At 40.2% G+C, this 22,242-nt stretch overlaps 1 protein-coding gene across 1 annotated transcript in view; it reads right to left on the reverse strand.

The window, feature by feature from the left end:
* Positions 1-22,242, reverse strand: part of GLIS3 (GLIS family zinc finger 3) — a 440,244-nt gene that overhangs the window by 213,709 nt on the left and 204,293 nt on the right. The gene's annotated exons all lie outside the window — the stretch shown is intronic.

The raw sequence follows: 22,242 nt of genomic DNA on the forward strand, positions 1-22,242 counted from the left end.
GGCTTGGATTGCTTATGGGAGACACATAGCTAGTGAGCCATGATCGAAAAACAAGTCTAGTCAACTAAAGTCAAAGTTCTTGACCAGTGTATTATACTGTAGCAAAACCAGAAAAGACTCCAGAAGGTCTAATCAGATCCCTTCATGTTGGATAACCTCAGCATATCCCAAATCTACTGTCCAACTCCCACCTGATCCACTTCCTACCTGTGTCCTAGTTAAACCCCCACATATGGTCAAATCTTTTTAACTTTTGCTTCTATAGAGTCTCATTTTCTGCTTCTCACTTCCACTGCTACTGGCCTAGTTGGGGATTGGTTACTTCTTTTGTTATTGTAACAGTGCCCTAAGTGATCTCTCATTCACTCCAGTGCCAGAATGAGCTTCCTCAAACAAGGCTATGACATGGTCCTTCTTCAGAAATCATCCACCTTCCTAAAAGGCATGACCTCATACTCACCTTCCTTCCTGTCTTGCCTTCCACATCAGTTTTCCCATACCTGACCCAAATGACTGTCTCCCTGTTCTACACCAAATCTTTGACCATGGCTTATTCCATTCCACAGGGCAAGAATACCCTTCTCCTTATTGTTCTCCAATCAAAAAAAAGTCCTAGAGTAGAACATAGGCAGGATAAACTCAGATATTCCACACAGCAATATTTTCATTAATATTTCCCCTAGAGCAAGGGAAATAAAGGAAAGAATAAACAAATGGGACTTCATCAAAATAAAAAGCTCTGTACAGCTAAAGAAAACATCAGCAAAATAAAAAGGGAATCAGCTGTATGGAAAAATATATTCTCCAATGATACCTTGGACAAGGGTTTGATCTCCAAAATATATAAAGAACTCACACAACTCCACTCCAGAAAGACAAACTATCCAATAAAAAAATTGAGCAAAGGACCTGAACAGACACTTCTCCAAGGAGGACATACACAGGGCCCAGAGACATATGAAAGGATGCTCAGCATCACTAGCGATCAGAGAGATGCAAATTAAAACCACAATGAAATACCACCTCACACTGGTCAGAATGACCATCATAAACAAATCAACAGACAATAAATGCTGGTGAGACTATGGAGAAAAAGGAACCCTAGTACACTGTTGGTGGGAATGCAGACTGGTAGAGCCACTGTGGAAAACAGTATGGGATTTCTTCAAAAAACTAAAAATGGAACTGCTTTTTGGCCCAGCAATTCCACTGCTGGAGTTAAAGCCTAAGAATCCCAAAACACCGATTCAAAAGAACCTATGCACCTCAACATTCAGAGCAGCACAATTTACAACATCCAAGTGCTGGAAGCAACCTAAGTGCCCACCAGTAAGAGACCTGGTAAGTGATCAAAAAACTATGGAACATTTACACAATGGAATACTACAGCAGCAGAAAGAAAGAAAGAGCCACAACTCTTCTCAACAGCATGAATGGAACTGGAGAGTGTTATGCTAAGTGAAATAAGCCAGGGGGTGAAAGTCAAATACCATATGACCTCACCTATAAGTTGAACCTAATCAACAAAACAAACAAGCAAGCAAAATATAACCAGAGGCATTGAAATAATTGACAGTAACCAGGAAGGGAGGGAGGAGGGGGATAACAGGGGAAAGAAGGGGAAGGATCATCAAGGAACAGGTATAAAGGACCCATGGACAAAGTAAAAGGGTGGTAGGATTGAGGGTGGGAAGTGGGGGGAGGAGCAGGGAAGTGGTGGCAGGAAAATGGAGACAACTGTACTTGAACAAATATATATATATATATATATATATATATATATATATATATATATATCTCCTAACCTATGCATTCCTAGATATATATATCAGGAAATGGAGAAGCCAAAGAACTTCTATGCACGACCCATGGACCTGAGTTAAGGGCGGGGGACTGTTGTAGGGAATGGGTGTACCATGCAGAGGAGAGCAAAGGGAGAAAAATTGGAACTGTAATAGCATAATCAATAATATATACTTGAAAAAAATTAAATCCTTCCTTCAGGACTCAGTCAGGTGGAATCTTGTCACCTTCCTAGATTCCTCCATCAGAATGAGTCTTTCTTTCCTAGGTACTCCCACACTGATTTGTCCTTGAGCTGCATTTATTTTATTCCTTCGGTTTTAGTTTGCCTCACTTGCCTGCTAGACTGAATGATTCAAGGTCATCTTTGTAACCACAGTGCCTACAATGCTTTTCACAAGGAATTACCATCAGAAAGGAACTTCAAGTGAGATTCCTTTAGAGTTACAGCCTTTTTACCTCCTCATCAATAAGAATTCCAAAATTGACTGCATTTCACATTTTGTTTTTTATTTGTTTTTTCTGGCTGGAACAAGAAGTCAAATCTCTATCCTCAGGCCCTGCCCAATTCTACTTTGTATCTTCTCTGATCTTTACTTTCTACTTTGTACTGTAATATTTTATGTTTCCTTTAATTTACCTCAACTTCTATGAAACAACACAGGATATAAATAAATAGATGTATAAATAAAGATTAGGTTTTGGAGAAATGTTTGACAACTTGGATCAAAAGTAAGATTCCTATTGGGAAAGTAGAGAACTCAGACCAAACCCATTACAGTTTCTCTCAATAGTCAAAAGGAGAGGGCACAGGACTGAAACAAGAAAGCAGTTTGCTTCCTGAAACTCAAAGGATGCTACAAGGGGAAATAGGAAGGGAATAAAGACATGCAGCCTTAAGCATGAGGCCCACGTATTAAACAGGTACCCAGTAAACTGAGCATAACCTGAAATTTTTTTTACTTAATTTTGACTTCCCAAATCCATACCCACTATAATATAAGATTGCTAGGTTGTTTGTGGAACTGGAGGTGGAGAAAAACTGGGGGTAATATACCAGGAGGAACTGCAGAAAAGCTGGTATTTGGAGGAATGCTCCTTGATGCAATGATTGAACCCCACTCTTTATATTTGGATGTACCTACTGACTTGAGGAGAGATAAAAAACAGTAGAGGGAACTGGAAATAAAAGGGGAGACTGCAGTGGATTCTTGATCATAGCAGAGTTAACCCTCTAGTACAGCTAAGGCAGACAAAAGCCAGAGCTGAAGTTAGGGGGCTCCAGGTTCCAACCACTAGACCCCATAACTTACTAGACAGGTGACTTTGGGAAAACCATTTACCTGTTTGAGGCTTAGTTTTGTCCATCCTAAAATAAGAATAAGCCAAGTCTTCCTTACTGGCTGCTTTGAGAATCAAATGAATGGACATGTGAATTTGCTTTATAAACTCCACATAGACAAGTCTGTTATTTTCATTTCAACAAATACTGATTGAGAAAAGCAACACAGTACAGGAGTATAGATCACAGACTCCCAAACCACATGGCCCAGGATTTAAATTCCAGTTCTGTCATTTCTTAGGTTTGTGATATTGACAAGTTACTAACCTCTCTAAGCCTCAGTTTTCTCGTTTGTAAAACTGGATAAGAGTGCCTGATCAGGTTACATGAGGATTAAATGAGTTGATTTTTTTTATCTGAGGAAGTACATGGTATTTAATAAACGTTATACACATGTGTAATAACTATATCAATTGTGAATATCCCATAAACCAGGTGCTATGCTGAGTGCCGCAGACATAGACACACACACATTCAGAGAGAGAGAATGAGAATAATAGTGGATCCTGGCAGAGCTTTCATAGGTAGGCATTATCCTAACCTATGACCCAAGCAATAAGAGATAAACAATAAACTTCTCAGGAGTAGAAAAACAGGTGACAACCTCACCAAGGGACTCAGAGCTGGAATTCTCCTGAATTTAAAATTGCAGATTTTTATTCTGCCCTTGTGGTCGCTTAATTAATTTGTAGTATCTCTCCAAGAGTTGCTGTGATTCATTTATGCTCATGAAATGCTAAAGCAGTTTTTTTAAATAGTATTTATTTAATGAACTATTATTATGACAGCTGTGGAAAAATTTCACTTTGGTGTTCAGGAATATTTTATACACACTTTTCAGCTGCCCACATTAAGGGAAGACACAAAATCCAGGAAGGGCAAAAAAAATCACTTCGCTGGATGGAACTTTTACAAGATCTCCCATCCATCTTTGTGAGCTCTGTAGCTTTTTGTCTTTGTTTATGTGTTTGCTTCAAGTGAAGCATTAATGACGGAGAACATCTTTTCCCTCTTCCTGTTCACCTGGCATAGAGGAGGTAACCTAATAAAACTTCAATGAGATTTGAGTAAATTTTGTCACTCTTGGATAATTTATATTGTAATTAATCAAGAATTTTAGTTGAGGATGATTAGTAGTCAGTCATATTCCAGGTCTGACATTCTAAAAATATTATCCCATGATTGATTACTTCTTTTGAAGTGCGGCAGAAAAGTTGTCCAACTCTTTACCAAGCTCCAAATATCCTCTCTGTTGACACAGAGAGAAACCTCTAATTACATGAATCACTGTAGTTTTACAACTGAATAAATTGGAAAAATTGTCATTAAGATGATAAAGGCCATTCTGGAACTCAATGCCAAACCACTCCTGACTTGTACCTTTCAGAGAATGACCACTTGTAAAGAGACTGACATCTGGGAGATTAAAAGTGAAATCTAATATGCTTTCTGAGGTCTCAGTACGATGCTTTATTCTGATTAAAAGGAAAAAAGAATTTCCTGGGCATGTCCCTTTAATGTTTTTATTCTAAGAGTGGGCATAAAAATCCATTCTGTAAACCACCGCACTAGTATGTTATAGAGATGATCAGTGCATTGCCTTGTGACATAGTTTGGCCGTATGTATTCAACTCTGTAACTCTCTTTTGATCTTTCTTTTTCTGCAAAGTTTACGTTTGTGCAGCTTTCTTAATCCTGATATCTTAAAGGCGTGGACCCAACCATTATATGCATTAAACACTATGCAGACAAGTGTTTCCATCTGTGGAAACATCAGGAAGATGACACGGTAGATTCCCTCACAGCTCCAATCACCCGCCTTTCTCCTCCACTGATCTACAAGGAGGCCTAACTAACACAATTAGGTAACTGCCTGATAACCCCCATGTATTCTCTCACTGCGGGTCTTGGGTAAAGCTGCAGAGGCTGCCACAACATTAATAATCATCAATCTCTTACAAGGGTGGAAGGCATCAGAGAAAACTGACATAACAAGCTTGGTCACTAGACTTTACCCCCATCCTAACTTTATGGGAATTTTTAAGAAGGAACATCTTAAGGACCCTTTCACACCTGGGGTGCTCTACCTGCTTAATACAGAATTTAATAGACCAACCCTACTTATCCTTTGGAGAAGGTCCAACATACTCATTCAGTTAGGTATTTTTGCTTATACAGAAATTGGTTGTGAGGCCTAAATTTCCATGGCTTGATTGAAAAAATATTTCCTACCTGCCCAATACAGTATTATTTAGGTAAAACAGAGAAGCCACCAGACATTCTCTGTTAGTGTCCAAACATCTGTCTTTTCCTCCTCCAAACTCAGTACCCTGAGTTACTGACTGTGGAGAGGAGCCCACACTTCACTGGAGCAGCTCTGCTCCCATAGGTCTTTAGCATAGAGAGTATATAACTTCGCTGAGCCATGGGATAGCAGCACTGGAGTGGGGCTTACACACAGACTGCTTGGTTTAACTTCCTCAGTTTTCCAGACCGGAAAGATGAAGGCAGGATAAGTAAGGTGACTTGTCCGAGGTCACACTACCAGTTAGTGTAAAAGTCTAGACTGGAGCCCAGTTCTGGCTTCCCAGTCCAGTGCTCACTGCCCCTATATTTCCTAAGACATGTGTGTTTTCTTCCCAAATCTGTCCAAACAACTTCTGCTAAAGTTGTAGAAATGTCTGTAAGAAGTTGACTATGCAAAGCCAGTGGGCAAATACCAGACATTGGGCCAGTCCATCTCAAAGTGGGAAGACCCGAGTGTCAAGAGGCAAGACAAGAGTGGTCAGCCCTTCATCAAAGGATTCCAAGCAAGCGGTGGGCAACAAAAGAGGTCTTCTGTGTAATTCAATGACATCCTCTGGTCGTCCTACATAAAAGCCCCCTGCAGAGTCCTGGCACGTAGCTGACCAAATACTTACCCATTAATACTTTTATTTCAAGATGGATAAGCATTTTAAAGAGAGATATAAACAGGAATATGTTAGCCATACTTGGTCTTCAAAGAGTCTGAAACTTCCAAAGCAATCATGTTTTAAATAATGGAGACCTACACCTCACAGATTAAAAAAAAAAAAAAAAGTTACATTGAATATATAGTCTCCTAATTTCAAAGGTTTTCTGTCAAAAATTAATTCATTGTTTGAACATGGCTGTTAGATTTATAAGTTAGCTCCTCATGTTTATTTCAAAAACAAAGTATTAAGACATGCTACATTTACAGTGAAAATGGTAGAAATCCCACTGATGGTAAATCACCAAATAAGGGCAATCTAAAAACAATAAAACTAAATAGGTCTTTTCCTAAAAATCTTTAATGCTAGTAAATGAAGAAAGACAGATTCATTAAATAAAGATATGGAAGGCATGCGAAAATTGTGAATGGAAGTTCTGAGCACTTCCAAGGGCTGTTAAGATTGATAACAATGACAGAGTGCCTTCAATAGAACCAAGTGGGCTGTGAGTTTAGGGGGGCAGAGAAAGAAAACAATATGAGAACATCCCCACCAAAGAGGTGAGGAAATAGAGATGTTTGGTAGATAGTTCTACATATGGCTGTCATGGATGATGCTGTTCACTTTGGGACAGTTGGGTCACTGCCCCTCAGATAAGAGGGTTGAAATGATGGTCATCAGTTGTGGTTCTTAGAGGTGGTTCCTCATCAAGCAGCATCAGCACCACTTGGGAACTTCTTAGAGATGCAAAACATAGGGCCCAACCCAAGATCTAACAAATCAAAAATACTTCTTCCTCAACATTTAGCCCTCTAGATGCATGTGATGCTGATGCACGCTGAAGTTTGAGAACTACTGGCAGTCACTTGCGTGGAATAAATAACAGCAAGAAGCTGTTCATTATATAGGATATCTGCAAGTCAGGCAGTCTGCCCAAGTCCTACCAGTGACTGTACTTTAAAGCACTGGTTCTCAAATTTGGCTGCACATGGGAAACCCTGGGAAGCTCTAAAAAAACAGAAGAAAAACTTGATAATCCAGTTCCACACCCCCTTCTCCCAGAGATTCTGATTTAATTAACATTGGAGTGTGGCAAGGATATCAGGATTATTAAAAGCTTCCCGGCTACACCTAATATGTAACGTTTGGAAACCAATGTTTGAAAGAGCTTCAATCATATTCTGCACTCAATTTAAAAAATCTTATTCTAGACCCTCTCCTTGTGAGTCTATGATTAAGCATTTGCTTCATAACATAACTGTCAATGGGAAATCCAGACCAGTTGGGGTCTGCTTCCCATAAGCCACCAGTTTTCAATCGGGGACAATTCTGCCTCCACCCCAACTCCAGGGGGTGTCTGGCAATGCCTACAGGCATTTTTGGTTGTCAGAACAAAGGTGGAGGAAGTTTGCTCCTGAAGTCCAGTGAGGAGAGGCCAGGAAGACTGCCAGACCCCCTACAATACACAAGATAGTCCCGCATAACAAAGAATTAGCTAACCCAAAATGTCCTTAGTGCTGCTTTTTAGAAACCGTGCTATAGACAAACCAACTATTCTCCTCAATCCCTTTAAGCTTTTACATCTTAACCTGAGTGGAACTAAGCTTGGGTCTACCCCTCAGGCACAGCCATTTTGACTCATTTCAGCCTTACCTGAAGCCTCTTCTTGTATGGGTGTCTGGTGAGGTCATCAGGTGCCTCTTCGATTGTTAATAAAATGGTGCTTTATTTTCTATTCGAATGGTTCTTAGCGCATATGCTTTTTCAATCGGAATACCCTAACAGGAAGAAAGGATGGGCACCAAATCTTGCCGGACACCCTACCACTTTCCACGACCAATCTTGACTCTTCATTGGAAGCTATCCAAATTTTTAAAAGTGTCAAGCCCAGCACAGGCAGAATAGAGAAGTGAAGTGGGAGCAGGGTCAAACACGGAGTAAACCTAAGCTATCCGCATGCACACCGATGCTAGGAGCTGCTGCTGGTTAGCCCATGAGTACATGGGGCACGCCTGCTGCTGAGAATAAACTCTGCTAAAGATCCTGACACTCATCTGTTTTTATTTTGCCTAAAAAATGAGTACAGCATAAAACCTCTCACCATCTACTGTCTCTTTTACTCCAAATCTTCAACATCCACCATTTCAGAGAGTCCCACTCTGATTCAGGGCAATTTATGCCAGCCCAGGTGTTTAAAGTTGCAGGTTGAAACATTTGGTTAATTAACAGCATGCTGCAAACACTCAAAATCACTTTAGCTGCCACTAGAACAGAACAAAACTCCTAAAAACAAAAACTGTGGGGAAACACAAACAAATGGCAGTATTCTGTGAAAAACAATATATGATTTAGTGACAAAGAAGCAAGAGCTTTTCTCGATTAATACCATGTTCCTGAAAAATGCTTTTCTAAAAGAAATTATGTTGAGTTTGAGTAAAGACTTGAAAGTACACATATTTATAAGGAAAATGCAGCTATGTGCCTGGATGCCAAATCATTAGCACTTTCTTGAAAAGGAAAAAAGGTGCAGTGAAAAAGCAGTGCCAACCCCGAGAGTGGCAATTTTGGAAATATCAAAAGAAATGGCTATTCTTTTATTGAGGACCAAAAATGGCTTTTCTCCCCCAGTTTCAGAACCACAATGCTCTGAGCTGTGGTTCTCTTTGCACTTATAATCCTCCAGCCCCCTCTGCTCCCCACAGCGCCCCTCAACGTCCCAGTTTAACTCTTGCATTATAACTCCTTTAAACATCCATTTGTGCCTTTCTTTCCAATCACTTTCACTTCTTTGTAAAGAAGGCTGAGGTGATTCTGTCAGGATTAATTTTTTAAAAATATAAGCTACAGAGTATTGAAAAAGAAATTCACTTTTTTCCTCCTTTCTTCCTTTTTTTTTTAGTTTTAAGGCAAGGGTCAGGGTTAGATACATAGAGTTTTTGATGTACTATCCTCTTTTTTTTCCAAGTGTTAAGGAGAGTGGAGAGAGGGAGGGGAGCGGTTCTGGCCTGAGCTTTAACTGGACGCCCAGGTCGTAGTGGATGTGATCGGTCTGAGGCTACTGAGAGGCTGATGGCGGCACCAGGGTCCATCTGCAAGGATGGCTGGGGAGGGGCTATCACAGAAGATCCTAAAGGAAGAAAGGGTGAAGCCCACAAGTTTGGTCCCAAACAAGGCCTCAGTTACTAGAGGGCTAGGAAGCCATGGTTTTGAGAATAGCATTTTATCAGTTACTCAGACTGCTTCCAGGCAAATCTTCTCACCCCATGGTCATGGACCTGTGAATGAAGCCTGAAGAAATAAATGGAGAGACATGTTTTCTTACCATGTCTGAGCTTTTGGGAACTGGCACAATACGACTTTAGGGAAATATGAGTAACCCAGTAACACAAAAATGAGAAGAGAATCTCATTTACAACAAGATGCAGCCTCAATTCATCTGTAATTCCAGCAACACAATATGAATTTGGTGGGTTTGGAGCTGACAAAGATTCTCTCCCTGACAACATTTTACACAGGTTCCTTTAAGCCCTCTTTTCAAGTACGCCTCCTCTTTGGGCCCTGCTTTCGGCTTCTCTAGTCCAGTTGTAGCAAGAATCCTGCTGTCATTTTAGCAACAACTTCCACACCCTTAATGTCTCTTCTTAGTAATTTCCCATCCACTGATCCCCTTGCCCTGCTCCTTGGCTATGAATTACCGTGCGTTCTTGTATTTAGAACTGAGCCTTATCTATCCTGGAGTCTCTTTTCCTCTATTGCCACAGTTATTAAATGAGTCTATCTTCACCATTTTAACTAGTGTCCAGCTCTGGTGCTCTCTGACAGGGCTCCCAGTTACAGCCACTGCAGGAGCAGCACAACCCAGCACCTAGTGCCCTGGCCAGTACCCACAGCAGTTGGTGTCACCAACACTGGAAGGCAGCACGGTAGGTACTGTAAAAAGCACAGGTAAGGGTCAAGAGGCAAAGTCAGCAAAACATCACCTGCAGGGGCCAGAAAAGAAAAGAAAAATGTCAGACACCCTCCAGTATCCCTGAGAAGTTAGAAGACCTCCTAAAGATGCCCAGCAGAAGGTAGGCAAAGAAAGGTCTACTCAAGAAGAGAATCAAGCTCCTACAAAAGACTTTGAAACAGTGTGTGGCTCTAACTCCTCCTGCAAAACCTCCCGCTCTCCATCCCCTAGAGCCAAGTTCTATGAAATAGGCATGAAGTATTTATGTATATGATTATCTAGATCTGCCCAAAGACTGCGGGAAACATTCAATAATCTTTGTCATCTCCTCTTAGGAAAACAGCACCTGGTCTTTTTCATGGTCTCTCTCTGGGTTTTCATCTTCTGCTCCTGTTTGCCTGCTCCTATTCCCATATTTTGGTTAATATCCTAAAGAAAGAGAGAATCCAGTTGGCCCATTTCACCCTTGTGTGAGAAGAGCTTTTTGCTGGCCAGTCCACAGACTACCTATCTAGTCTGGGGTCAGCCTAGACCCCAGGTCTAGTCTTGGGTCAGGTGCACGCTGGTCCTTCAGTCAGCCAGGTTTGAGCCAACGTCTAACAGAACAGGACATGGTAGTCTAGAAGGTGACAGTTTTCCTGAATAAGAGACTGTGGGTGTGACTGACACAGTGATTGCTCACAATACTGTCAAACTGAATAGTGACATTAACAAGTTTCTCATATATGTTTGAAAGAAAAAACAAAACCTGAGGAATATTAGGGAAAAATCACACAGATTATTTAATTTCTCAAGGTATTTGGGAAGATCCATTCTTAAATTATTCCAGACACCACCTTAAAGTTCCCTCTGAACAAAAAAATGGGTAAGAAATAAACCACAAAACGCCATTGGTGAGGCAAAGTTTTCACCGAGTCAAAAATATGGATAAATAAAAACTCCGAGTTAGAGAAATGAGTTACTAAATTGCATAGGAGCACAGGAATAAAAGACAAGGCAAAGAAAGAAGTTGAGGAGGAAAACAACTAAGACTGAGGTCAACTCTATGGACAGGAAAAAAAAAAAGAAAGAAAGAAAGAAAAACAAAGGAGTTGAGCCTTTTCTTGGCTTTGGGCTACGCTGAGCTACTGCTGCTACAGCAGCAGCCAGATAGATAATCCCCAGTATTGTTACAGATTTGCCAATTCCAAGTGCCAGACATTTCTTGACTCAATTTTCCATTTCCAAGGGGCCATTTTTGCTATTCTTGCTACCTGTATCCTTAAAATAAGCTTTTATTACTTGAAGAAGACCACTTGCAAATCAAAGAACCCAAGACACACACCAAGTCTTGTGCATTGAATGTAACTGGAAAGCTGAATGAAGACGAAGTGTTCTGGATTTTTTTTGTTGTAATAAACATTTTTTCTTTTGTATATGAAGTGTAACAAGTTGGAAAAAAAGAATTTCTGGTCCCAACAGCCAAGGCCTGGAAAAAATCAGACAACAGGCTTAAGGTGAAATTAAACATAGCCTCCAGATCACAGCCTAGACATTATGAGTCCTTGCAATAGAGATCACTAATGGTCCAGCTCTGTCAGAAATCTTTGAGTAATAGTGGAAAATGGAAGATGTGCCAAAAGCTGGGGAACAGGCAAATGTCATTCATGTTTCAAACTGAAAAAGAAGGTCAATTTTAAAAATTGTATAGAGGTCACCTTCTGAGATCTTGAGAAAAATCAAAACTGGTTTATTAAAGGAATTGTTCATGAGAAGCCAGGGGAAAACAAAACAAAACAAAACAAAACCGTGCAATCATCAGAAGGCAGCAAAATTTTACTCTGAATTGGCCATATCTGTCTAAGCTCATTTTTCCTTTTGATTATACCAAAACACGGACTCCAACAATGCATTTTACAAGGTCTCTTATGATAGTCTTATAAATTATGGGAACAGCGATGTAACAATTAAAACTAAACCATTCTCAAAGTTCACAGCCCTCTCAAGAGAGGTTTCTAGCAGCTTGTCACAGAACTCTGTCCTTGGCCTGTCCAGCTCAACATTTTCATACAAACTTGGATGAAAACAGAAACACAGAAACAGTAAGGGCATCCCCATAAAACATTTAGAGGTTACACTGCTGAGAAAGGTAATAAATATATCGAATGGCATAGTATGGAGCCAGAGAGGTTTGGCATGCGTGATGAGTAGGTTAGTTCTACAGAATGTAACATTCTCTACTTGGGTCCAAAAATGCAGCTACATCAAGGAAAGGCTAGGGGACACCTGGCTTAAGTAGCAGTATAGGAAAATACTATGATTTCATCCATGAAAAGCTAAACGTGTTTCAGAGATGGGACAAAGTCAACAATAAAGCTAATAAGGTACCCTGACCAGTGTGGCTCAGTTGGTTGGGCATCATCCCACAAAGCAAAAGGTCTCCGGTTCAATTCTCCATCAGGGCACATGCCTGGGTTGTGGGTTCGGTCCGCGATTAGGGTGCATACACGAGAGGCAACCGATCAATATTTCTCTCTCACTGTTTCTTTCCCTCTCTTTCTTCCTCTCTTTTCCTCTCACCCAAAATAAATAAATAGAATCTTTTTTTTAAAAAAAAAGCTAATAAGGTAGGTTACATTTAATGTGCTTATGGTTTCTGTGATTAGAAAGGTAACAGACCTTTTCTACACTGCAGTATCCCCTTCTGTTCTAGCAATGCATTTTTTTGAGGAATATATATTTACTAAAACATATTTAGAGGATAGCTACAAGGCTAATACAGGAACCCTAGACTATATTGTATGATGAATAGCAGAATGAACTGGGTATGTTCGCTTGGCAAGTGTGGGTGGGAGGACATGACAATTTTTCTTGAAATAAATGAAAGGTTATCCTATGGAAGAGAGACAATACTTTATATAGTTATCTCCAAGGGACAAAATTAGGAATAAAGCTATAGAGGATATTTTAGCTCATTGTGATAATATAATAGGCTGACTTGGCAGGTGTTCAAAGGCCCAATAACTACTAATGGGAAAGTTATACAAGAGTGTTGACTTTAAATTGCGTAGTTGGGTTGCGTAATCCTTTAAATTCCTTTAAAATCTTAAGTCTATGCTTTTTAGAAAATATATTTTTTAATATTTGAATATTACTTTTAAAATCTTATATGCCAGTTCTGATCATGTCACATCACTAAAACTAAATCCCATCCAACAAGGGATTTCGAAGACCTTTCTTAGAAGAGAGCTTTTCCTTGTAAGGTTCTGGTCCTCCTTGCAATTCCCTGGGGAAAATGGAGGACTGATACTGAGAAAACTCTGACACATCCACTGGACCCAGTTAACCAAGAAGTTGGTTAGACCCTCTACAACCAGCTGCTATCTGATAGACTCTAGGAAGACCTTTGCTCTCTAACTCCAACTTTTCCAGCAGTCCCTGGGTGGGAGCCTGGGTAAGACTCAAAATTCAGGCAGTGAGGTGAAAGGCCCATGTGTTCTCCTATCTAACCCATGATCAGAGAACCCTAAATAAAACTAATACTTTCTCTCATTTACTGTGGGTCTGTGTGTTCATACTGAATCCAGCCAAATCCTGAAGAAGAGGGGTTCAGTGAGTGGTAACACCTCAACATCAAACTCTATTCTGACCCTCTAAGGAAACTCTTCCATAAGGGCATGTTAGAGTTAAACATAATGCAACATTTAAGCTGAACCATGGAGAGCAGACAGGATTTTTAAATTCAGAATGGTGTGCGTGAGGATTAAGAGAAGAAAACACATTTAGCAGAAGATGTGAAGGTATAAATCAAGCTGTGAGATGGTTCATGCACTGTAAGGGATGCTGCTGAAAACTTGTTTCCCTGTGGATCTACTTAAACAGTCCACCCTAAATGCTGATATTATATGGGGCTATCATATAGTCATGCCATGGCTCAGTATGTGCATAATATAATATAAGCCACTCTCATAAATAGAAAAAAAATTTAGCTTGCACAGTCAGAAACAGCTTGCCTAACTACATTACAGTATTCAACTGTGTGCTTATTTTTAAATTGCATTAAATTGTTCTCAAGGCAATGACCTAATAAAGACAGAAGCATGTCTTCTGGAGCATATGAAAACCCCATGTAAGACCAGAATTGAAAGGTACCAGTGTCTCTGTCAACAATGAAGTCCTCTTGGTGGCAATCAGGTGTCCCAGCTGCAAACTTTCTCAATAATTTTCATCCTTCTCAAATGCCATCCTTCCAACCATCCGTCAGGCAATCAGGCCTAGCCTATACACTTCTTAGAACTCCTATACAAACATCTTAACAACTTTTTTGTTACTTCCAACATTTTAGCCCTTTTCTGAAAATAGGCAATATGGGCCTCTTAAGGAAAAAAAAAAATCTCTGGAGTGCCAGTGACTTTACTGCATTCTTTCACATAGTCACTAATAAGGGGTAAGATGAGTTCAGAGCAGGTCAGGACTCAGAACAGTCTGGGGTTCCTGATGTAGTCAGCAGACCTCTAACTGTACACCTTAGGCATAGAGATTACTGAGGACAAATGACTGGGTTCTAACCAGGTAGCAATTCAGATGAACACCAAGAATGTATGAGCAAATACGCACACAAGCATACAAGCCAATAAACATCTAACAACGACAACAACAACCATCTACTTCTTGATAGGAACTACTTTGGAAATCTAGGATAAAGAGATATTTTCAGAGCTGCAGCTCATGTAGTAATCGTTGAAATATTCAAATGTACCCATACTGGTCAGGATATAACCACAGCCCTGATACCTAAGTTCCCCCTCCAATTAGCTGGGCCACCTGAACTCCTCCTGGAACACCCCTCCTACTCCCTCTCCCACAATATGATTGCTAAAGAATAAAAGCCTGGCACAAAATGGGCTATCCAGGACCTGGCTTCAGCTGCATAGTTGGCCTCCATCCATTCCAACTGGTCAGTGCACACGTCAAGCCTGCTATCAGAGACTGTGACTGTCACCGACACCCACACCGCAGGGATGCTGGCAGAAGTGCTGTGTGCTGAGGCATTCATGTTCTGATTCTTTCCCTCCTTCTCTTTCGCACATATCTCCCTACTTACACATGTATGCATACATAGGAATAAGCCCTCTGCATATGAATCCTCTGAGGAACGTCTGAAGATCATAGAGTATATGTCTCTGCATATAAGAAGCTTTGTCAGTTAGGAGTCTTTATTGTTTTCATATCTTTCTTGCAGAATTCGAATCTTACAGTGGTGGCTTTTTTAAAATCTTCAAATACTAGAGTCCACTGAAAGTCACTGGCATCGCTTTTATTAGTCTGGCTAGGCTCTAACACCCACCCCCAATGAGAGAGAGAGGCCTCCATGTGAGAGGGGATAAAGAGAGTAAGCCTTCACACCTGCAGGTGAAACTCTAAACCTGCCCTTGGGGTCCTTGTAGTTGGGGGAAGTTGAAAGTTTCACAATAAACTACAAAGATTTATTTTTCCTCCTGCTCGAGAACAAATAACCCTGGTGAATATAGGATCTTAGGCAAGTAATTACTATTCAGGCACACATTACATAGAACTGCCTGAAAGCATCCATCGATAATCTCCTATGACGCCTAAATTTTCCCTCTACTCCCAGTCCCAAAAGAAACTGGGTCAAAATGAAAACAGACAATGGGCCTCAAACAAACAGAACAGACTGCTTTCGTTTTCTTGCATGTTATGGGGGAATTCAAACATTGCTCACACAAGAGGTAGCATTGCTTATTTCTAACATTGAATGTGGGAGGAAAAGTAGATGAAGAAGAAGGAAAGGTGTATGGGCTCAAGGTGGGCATGAGCGGCTGCCACTGACAAGTGGTGTGGTAGACAAACCAATGCAGAGCGTGCCGATTGTTAGAAACTGTGAGAGTCCCAGTATTTTCTAAGCTGGTCTAGTAGAGTGTTTTATACCTCAGCCTAAATATATCAAAATCTACCTCCTCAGAAGTATATCTAAATATACCTCCACCTCCTAATAACTATGTAGATCAGAGGAATTGGTAGGGGAAGAGAGGCGGACTAGCTAACATTTTATTCCTGTCACTCAAAGAAAGATAGGGCTGTAACAACTTGAGACTCCAAATTAATGATACCTGAGACATAATTTTTTAAGAGGAATATAGCAATCACTGTTATCAGAGGTTTGAAAACTCTTTAGATATCATCTAGATTTCTTCTGGTTTACCAAATTTCCACCAATTTCTCCACTTCTAAGAAATGTCATATTTATATCAAACTCAAATAAGAAATAAGGGACTACTGCTACGGCTAAAATTTTAAAGTTTTATCAAAACTTTATTTTTCCCTGTTTATATTTATTTCAGATGCTGAGCTTGGCAAAAGTACTAATTTTTATAGATAATGCATATATGCCTGAATTGAAACGACATCCTAGGGGCACAAGGCAGGTTAGTGGCAGGCAAGGCCAAGACTAAAACCAGGTCTTCTGAATGCCACGTCAGTGGTCTTGCCCTTCCCCCACGCCACCTATATCTACAGACACATCTTCAACCTAGTCTTGGAAGAGCTGTCCAAACCCTCTCTACCTGTTTTAATTCCAAGGTTGGTATTGTTGATCAGAACTATCACCCCCTCCTACTCATTCCTCCTTCCCAGAGCCTTCTCTTTTCAATAAGACCCTGGGGACAGTCAACAAGCTCTTACTTGATAGTGTTCCTCACATATTAAAAAGCATTTGAGGTTAGAGTGCATCAGGGGAGGACCTGTGTATAAAACACATCCTGTTCACTTCTAAATAGTTCAGAGCTTTAAACATTGGAGAGATGTGCACCTGCGTGTTTGCACGCCTGTGTTCGTGTTCAATCCCCTTTTGATAAGCCCTTGAAACCCTCCATTCAGTGGGTGTGGGTTTAAGTAAATAACAAATAAAACTTTTCCTCCCTGAAATAAAGGGCTAAGCCAGACAGTCTACAATTACTTTTCAGCATATTTTCCAAATGTATATAAATGTCTCTCGGTATAGACTGGTGTCAAATACCACACTTGGGTTTAATTTTTTAAATTGTGGTAAAATACACATATCATTTTAAAGTCTATAATTCATTAGTATTAAGTACATTCATAGCATTGTGCAACCATTACCACTATCTAGTTCCAGAATATTTTTGTTACCCTGAAAGGAGGCCCCATAGCCAGTAGCTGTCACTGCATATCCCCTACTTCCCCAAACCCCTAGTCATCCACTAATCTACTGTCTCTGTGGATTTACTTATTCTGGACATGTCACATAATTTGAATCATATAATATGTGGCCTTTTGTGTCTGGTTTCTTTCACTTAGAATAATATTTTCGAGAGTCATCCATGTTGTAGTATCTAACAGTATTTCATTCCTTTTATGACTGACTAATATTCCACTGTATGGATATAATACATTTTGTTTATCCATTCATCCACTGATAGACATTAGAGGGTTTCCCACCTTTTGGCTATTGTGAATAATACTGCTATAAACATTCATGTATAAGTTTCTGTTTGAACATCTGTTTTCAGTTATTTTGACTATATACCTAGGAACACAGTGGCTGGGTTATATGGTAATTCTATGTTTAATTTATTAAAGAACAATCAAAAGTGTTTCTTGAGGGCTACTCCATTTTACATTCATGTTTAATCTTACAACTACTGTTAAATAATATGAGTGGCCAATGCAGGAACAATCCATTACGGCTGGCTTCTCCGTATTATCTAGATTTGGCTTACTGAACCCTTCCTCACACAATAGCTTTTGGTCATCCAAACGGAAACAGCTCCTCTTCGATGCCCAGGAACTTCTAGGCTACCATACTATTTTATTTTCTTAACAGCACTTTCAGATCCTTTGAAACTATTTATTTATTCACTTCCTTAATTGCCTACCTCTTCTTTCTAGCATGCAAGCTTCGTGAGAGCAGGATTCTCCTTGTCTTGTTTACCACTATAGTCCCAGGGCCTAAACCAGTACCAGTCACACAGTCCAAATTTCTTAATACTGGATAAATATCTGAATAGTGCTCAAGGCTAAAAAGAATTCCTACAAGACAAGAGGAAGCGCCTGACTCAGTACCAAGCCATTTTCTTTCTTCAGGAAGAAAAAACAATTCTGGGTGGCAACTGACTCTGAAGCCTAAAGAAAAGAAAGGAATATGGCCCCAAGGACCACCTGATTAATGACACCATTGGCAAACTGCAAACTGCTTAGATTTCAATTGTGCATTTAAAGCTCTGCTTTTCTTCATGGCACAGGCAGACTGTCAACATTGCAACCGGTTGTGTTTGTTCCTGAGGTAAAGATAAACGAACTTACTAAAGGTACTTAAGATAATTTGCTTCAGGCTTTGATTTTGTTTTGTGCTGTTCTGTTTATCAAACAGAAGCCTCCAAGTACTTACTTTAAGGTCAATGCAAAAAGTCAAGTTACTCTACAGGATCCTTCAAAGTATATGGTTCCTACCCAGCTTCGGTCTTTTTCACAGTGATCAGATTCTTGCTATTTGAATGAAAGAGAGAGAGGAACAAAGAGAAAATGTTTGAGTTGAGCTCAAAGCCTTCCAAAGGTCTAACTTTCTTTTAGGAGATGAAGACACTATGGCTCAGAGAGGGTAAACCGCTTACTCAAAGAGCTCCCTGGTGTCCGAGCAGGGAGTCTGTCTACACTGACCGGCAGAACATCGCTCCATGAGGGCAGGGACCTCTCCTTTCATGGCCACTGCTTGATTTCAGAATAGAGCGGTGCTTACAGTATACTCAACAGATGTCCCCACAGCTCCACAGGAGATCCACATTAACAAGCTTTCAAAGGCACAGAACAAATAAACATATTTTCCCATGCTCTGAGGAACCACCTGAATGTAAGGGTTGGCAATAAACACCTTGGCAACAGTTTCATGAGGATGTGCTCTGGAGCGAATTCAACAGCCAGGGCCCGTAGGCTTACAGGTGCAGAAATGGCCATCTATGGGAGAAGGAGGCAAACACGGGCCTAGGCCTCATCAGGTGCTTGGGTGGACTCAGGTCACAGGTCACATCAGTGACAAAGCTGCCTCCATGGCAATTCAGAATTAGAAGGCCTAATAATCATTGTTCCTGGACCTTGGCTTATTTAGTCACTTCTTTTACCCACCTGTACTGTTTCTAGGCTTTAAAAAAAATAGTACACTATGGCTAGCAAAACTAGGACATTTTGAAACCAGAGTGGATTTTAACAATTTGTGTGTGGTGTGTGCATGTGTGTTCTCCAACGAATCATCTGAAAAGCCAGCAGTTTTCAATATCTTGCTCCTCGATACACTTGCACTTAGAAAATACCATTTTTTTAAGTGAAGATATTAGTCCAAATAATGAGCTCCCACAGCTTTTTCCCACTGGAGCTACTAATTAACCTTACAGGGATTTAATAACAGTCAGCCTAACATTGGTATTTAGGGCTTTTTTAAAAAAAATCATTGTGATGCTACCTTGATTTTTAACATTCAATTTTCCTCTCTTTCTGGTCTGGTGGGGAAGGAGAGAAAAAAAAAAGTGATGATAGATATACTTCATCTCCCTCCCTTCAATTACTTCTATGTCCTGAACCGAGAATGAACAGTGCAAATGAGGCTTTCCGCTTCTTAGCATATGGTGTTTTCATCCTTGACATCAATAGACTTCGCAAGAGCCTGTTTTCTCTTTCCTGGGCTATTCTGAGAAATGTAGCTACAGATGTCAAGTTTGACTAAGCAGAATTTGGCCTGAGATTACTCTAAATTCCAGGTACAACTAAATCAAGGGTGCCTCCTTGTTCCTGATCCTATTTTTGTATGTCTCTCAGCATCAACAACAAGCTCCCATACTGAGCTCCTTCAAATGCCAAAATCAGGGCCAGGCAATGGAGGTTCCAAGACGATTAGGACAGAATAGCTGCTTCTCAGGGGCATGTAATCTTGACATACAAGCAGTTTAAAACATGTAATTACAAGATAGAGAACGTGTGATGTTAAATCTTATTAAAAGAACTTGCAAGATCTGCCCACAAAGGTTCGGTTTGAAATTCTAAGCAAACGTATTGCTGCTCTGTGGCATGTTTAGAAGCCCGCTCAAGAAACAAGGAATGGAGGTGCTTGCACATTCACTGACAGTCCTCGATGACCAGGTTCGAGGCGGAAGGCATGCCAGCTTTCATTTTCTGTGGATCGACAACAGTAAGTACACTCATTTTCAAGCACTGAGAGGTTTTAAACAATAACCAGTTTGCAATTTTGTTGGGAGGGGGTGTATAAAGAAGCCCTACAAACTGCCTCGCTTTCATAACAGGACTCCTTTTCCTGACATTTCTTTGATGGGTAAAATCAGGTTTAAATGAAAAGCAAATTCCAGCAAGGAGGAAGGAAAGAAGTTTATATCCTTGGAAGGGCAAGCAAGCCTGTGAAACCCTCCTTCCTGCTTTGTCAAGAAGATGATGAGAATGATAAAGGGTAATAGGCTGATTATGTGCAATTAACACTATGTCCAGTTTAATTCCATATGTCAGCTACGTCCACCCCTGTCGCTATTACCAGCTAGTCCCAGGTTTGGCCTGGATTCTTTGAACCCTACTAGATAAGACTCAGTAGGACAACCTAGAGCATTGGAGTGGCTACTGATGCCGTTCACAATAGCAATTCTAATAGCTCAGGGCCTTGCAAAGTAGGATCTCTGATTTATCCCTGAGATCCCCTCTAGCTCAGAGAACCTATATTTGCAGACTAGTCTTAAAGGCCAGGGAATCAGATAATCCTCTTGGGGATTTTATTCTTATTTCACTGTCATTGTACAAACTCCCTACAGATGCTGCTTCAAATACAGGACTCCCTTTTTAAGCTACCAGTTTAAAGGATGGTTGAGATATGTACCATCTGCTCACAGGGTTTCCTTTAAGTTGTTAAAATCTCCCTTTTCCCATTTATAACTGAAGATTTAAAATGGAATATCCCCTAGAAGAGGGGACAAACTGAATGAAATTCAACCTAAGATCCAAATGCCAGTTTCTCAGGAAACTATGGAGTCAGACTTTGGGAGATAAGTAAAGGCTGGAAAGAGAAGATAGGAACCGCCCCCCCCCCAAAAAAAAAAACCAGAGGAGAGAAAAAAAAAAGGGAAAAAGACAGACAAAGATACACACAAACTGTGAGATCAAGTGGGAACTTACAGTCACAAGAAGAAATTAGATCTATACGGGAAAGAGAAAAGATTAATGGTTAGGGAAAACAGAGTTGGCAAAGCAGCTACTTTTGTCCAAATAGCATCTTTGTATATTAGTAAAAGCCACTCTTCTTCTTCAAGGCACTTTTTTGCCATATGCCAGGAAAAATGCCACAATCATCTGGATCTACCATGATGAAGAATGGCGCTCCCTAGAAAACTGTGTGGGGCAAACCAACAGTTCTCCATCTTGACTGTGCATCCCTCATGACAGTTAGACTCCTAAGTTTCATCTCATTCAAGACCATGATTCTAAAATATCTGAATGAGCAGCGTCATGAAAGACCAAGGATGACCTAAGGAACCAGAAGCCAAGATAATCCCAATTCCAGAGCTGGCTTCCTGAGCATGCAAACTGTGTAGTTGCACAGAGCTCCAGCCTTAGAAAGGCTCCGCACTTGGTTTAATGCTCTTCCGTCACTATCTTAAAATTCTTAGTGATTTTTTAACAAGGGGTCCCATGTTTTCATTTTTCACTGGGCCCTGGAAATTTTGGGGTTGATCCTCACTAATTGAAAAAGAATTTTTTACTGGCTGGGTTCATCCCCAAGAAAAATATCTAATAAAGATATGTTAACACCTTTATTCTAAAGAGCTGAACAGGAGAGCAGAGGAATAGGTGACAAAGAACAATTTCATAATGGATAGTCGCAGATAAATGAAGAGAAGCACTTTTTTTCATTTCTCGGAAAAGCCTTAAGTTCAGCAGGTATTTGGGTTACATTTCAAAAATCATTATTTGTCCTTGACTGAAAGGCGCAATGTAAAGTCACTTTCTGTGTAAAACAGTTCACTCCTCTTCAAATGAAAGAAAATTGAAAATGAAGTAAAAAAGGAAAAAAATAAAAAGGTTAAACTGACTTCCTAGGGAACAGAACAATGCAGCTTGAAAAAAAATAGTTTACTCAACTTTTTCAATGATACCACAAGGACCCTTTGACACTTCTGAGTAAAAACATG

Source organism: Pteronotus mesoamericanus, unplaced genomic scaffold (genome assembly GCF_021234165.1).
Source record: "Pteronotus mesoamericanus isolate MK-2021 breed Mesoamerican mustached bat unplaced genomic scaffold, CSHL_Meso_final contig_73, whole genome shotgun sequence".
NCBI classification, from domain to species: domain Eukaryota; kingdom Metazoa; phylum Chordata; class Mammalia; order Chiroptera; family Mormoopidae; genus Pteronotus; species Pteronotus mesoamericanus.